At 35.7% G+C, this 3,173-nt stretch overlaps 1 pseudogene; it reads left to right on the top strand.

Moving 5' to 3' along the window:
• The first annotated feature begins 2,161 nt into the window (after positions 1 to 2,161).
• Positions 2,162 to 2,505, top strand: LOC117999858 (annotated as a pseudogene).
• Positions 2,506 to 3,173: the final 668 nt, after the last annotated feature.

A 3,173-nucleotide genomic window follows, 5' to 3' on the forward strand; every position in this document is an offset into this window, starting at 1 on the left:
CCTCCACACTGTTTTCCAAAGTGGCTGTTTTCTAGGATTTTAGGGCTTAAGTAAAGTTTAAGATTTTAAATGGATACCAGTAAACCAGGAAAATGGATTCAGTATGGTCAACTCTAAGATGTGTACTTGGACTCTAAAAACGAAGAAGGAAGGCACCACCTCTGCAACAGTATCCAGGAACAAAACAAAAATTCCTAGAATAAAATACTAGTCTCATGTATCTTCTGATCAGTGTTTCAATACAAGATGCTGGAGAGCAACAAGATACTTAAGTAAAGAATGTAAGCTGAAGATTGTTTAACCAACCACATCTTATTTGAATTATAAAGTCTATTCTATGAACAGTTTTGAACATGCAAGAGCTCAGAGAATACTGTGCCATTGAGTCCTAGAAGGAATGATTAGACAATGAATTTTGGCCAACCAAGTGACTAGGTAAATAGTAGCAAAAGGACTGGGAATAAACATTGAATGTATTTGCCTGTAGAAAAAAAAATACAAGGATTGAGATGTCAGAACGAAATATATATGTTATATGTCTTTACTATGTAGAAATGATATACCTAACAAAAATTGGATAAGCAAGGGGGAAAGGAGGTCAGAAATTAGATAATTTTATTGTCTCATTTAATTTATTAAAAATAAACACTATTAGTAACTAAAGTCAGGTGAGAAGAGATGAGGGAAGAGAAGGAAAAGAAAGAAGAAATATCCTAATTTTTAATCATTATTTATAGTATGTAACTTAGAGATGCAGTTAAAAGAAGTACATGACTAAGGGTCTAATATAGAATTATTATTATAAAGGTAACAACTAAAGAAAAAACACATACTTGAATAGCAGACAACACACAAAAAGCAAAGAAAATAGAACTTATAATAAGAGAGTATCTTTAAAATGACACAGAAAATGCAATACAATAATATGATGGAACAAAGTTGAAATATAACTTTTATATCAATAAGTCACCTGTTAACACACTTATCTTAGCTTGTTTAACTTTTTATATATTTTTTAAAGGCTTAACTTAGGTTTTTTTTTTTCTAGACTTAACTTAGTTATTTTTTTTAAGATTTATTTTATTTATTTTAGAGAGTGAACATGCACATGCGTGTGGGAAGAAGAGAGCAAGTGCACAAACAGAGAGGGGTAAGAGGGAAAGGATCTTAAGTGGATTCTGAGCTGAGTGCAAAGCCTGATGCGGGGCTTGACCTCATGACTCTGAGATCAGGACCTGAGCTAAAATCAAGTGTCCAACGCTTAACCAACTGAGCCGCTCAGGCGCCCTTTAACTTAGTTTTTAAAAGAAATGAATCTCCAGGATGGATTATACAACCTAATTCTATGGCACAGACTTATCTAAAACAAGGTACTTCAGTAAGGTTGAAAATAAAAGAATTAAAAAGCGCAGACCAGCAAATACAAGTAAAAATAAACCAGGGACTCCAACCAAACAGAATTTAAGAAAGAAAACCTAATAGTGCGGACGTATGTAGCTCAACAATGGACATATTACAGTTATGAGTATCTGTGCACAAACATTCATAAAGCATAAATTAAAGGTGATAAAAGCAGAAACAGACATAAAAACACTAGTGGGAGACATGAATTCACCTCTCTTGGTCCATGTCAGATCAAGTGGATGAAAATAATTAAGCATATTTAATATTGAAATAACATAAATAATAAGATAGAGCTAATTGATAAGGTAATTCTGTACTTTATTAATTTTGAATAAGCCTTGGAATATTTAGAAAAATTGGCCATATATTAGGCCACCAGAAAATCCTTAATCTACTCTGAATTAAAAATAAACAGGAATCTTAGGTACAACCTTCTCTAATCACCATGCAATGAAACTAGACAACCAAAAGGCCCTTTTACCCGGAATTTGTAATAACATTTTCTTAAAATCTAAGTTGAAGAGGAAATAAAGAATGAAATTGCATCGTATGGAGAAAAAAATGTAATAAAAACACTTTTGAATCTATGGGATGTAGTTAAAATGGGCTTTAGAGGAAAATTCATCTTAAAATACTTGCTCAGCAAAAAACGGAGTCGTGGGGCTTGCGCACCCTTGTTGACCAGAGCAGACCTAGGGGAAAGCGGTTGAGTGCAGGCCTGGTGTGTGCTTCTGTCCGGTCAGAGTGAGAGAGAACAATGCAGAAGGACTCTGGCCCCCTAGTGCCTTTACTTTGGATTGGCTTGGCTATGCCACGCTGGGTGCTTCTGGTGGGATCATTGGCTATGCAAAAGCGGATAGTGTCCCATCACTGGCTGCCGGACTTCTTCTTGGGGGCGTAGTAGGCCCAGGTGCTTATCAACTATCTCAGGATCCGAGGAACATTTGGGTTTTCCTAGCTATATCTGGAACCTTAGCTGGCATCACGGGAATGAGATTCCACCACTCTGGATGGATTATGCCTGTGGGCTTAATCGCGGGTGCCAGTTTGTTGACGGTCACCAAACTTGGAATTAATGTATTGAATAGACCCCGTCAGTAGTAGTCATGTCCCAGCTTGGACTTATGAAGAATTTAAAACTTCCACTATTTTTAGTGTGTTAAGAGAAATAAGTGCAGCATTTTCACATATTCTGACATTTTACTTAAACTAAACCAAACAAAATGTCATTAATGTTCCAGGAGAAAAAAAATCAGTCATTATCATTACAACCTTAAAGAGGTGGGTGGTATATAACCCAAGAGCTTATTGTTATTCTCTCATTCAATTTGATTCTTATATATTGATGTTATCTCTTTTTTCTGCATCTATAGGTAAAGTCTAAGGGGTAAAATGTTAGGTATCAACATTGGGCGTGCTGAAACCCCATGCCCGACTCAGAACAATGTGAAAAAATTCTTTTATGAGATTTAGGATTTCTGTTCTTTGCCTCATCCTAGAGCACAGATCTACTTTGAAATCATGTCAAGTGATGTATCAATGAAAATAAAGTTTACTGTAAATTAAAAAAAAAAAGGAGTCATGAATAGGTAGCCAATTCAAAATTTAGAGGAGAGAAAATGAAATTAACTCAAGGAAAGCAGAAGTTTGGTAGATTGAATATCGGTCCCACTTTTTCAGCTCTCTCTGTGTATGTCCCCTGCCTCTTGCCCTTGTGCTCCGCCAAGTGGATTTCTTTGGCAGATGAGATGCCAGTAGATGGGATTCAG

Source organism: Mirounga leonina, unplaced genomic scaffold (genome assembly GCF_011800145.1).
Source record: "Mirounga leonina isolate KUSES-001 unplaced genomic scaffold, KU_Mleo_1.0 Mir_115, whole genome shotgun sequence".
Taxonomy (NCBI): domain Eukaryota; kingdom Metazoa; phylum Chordata; class Mammalia; order Carnivora; family Phocidae; genus Mirounga; species Mirounga leonina.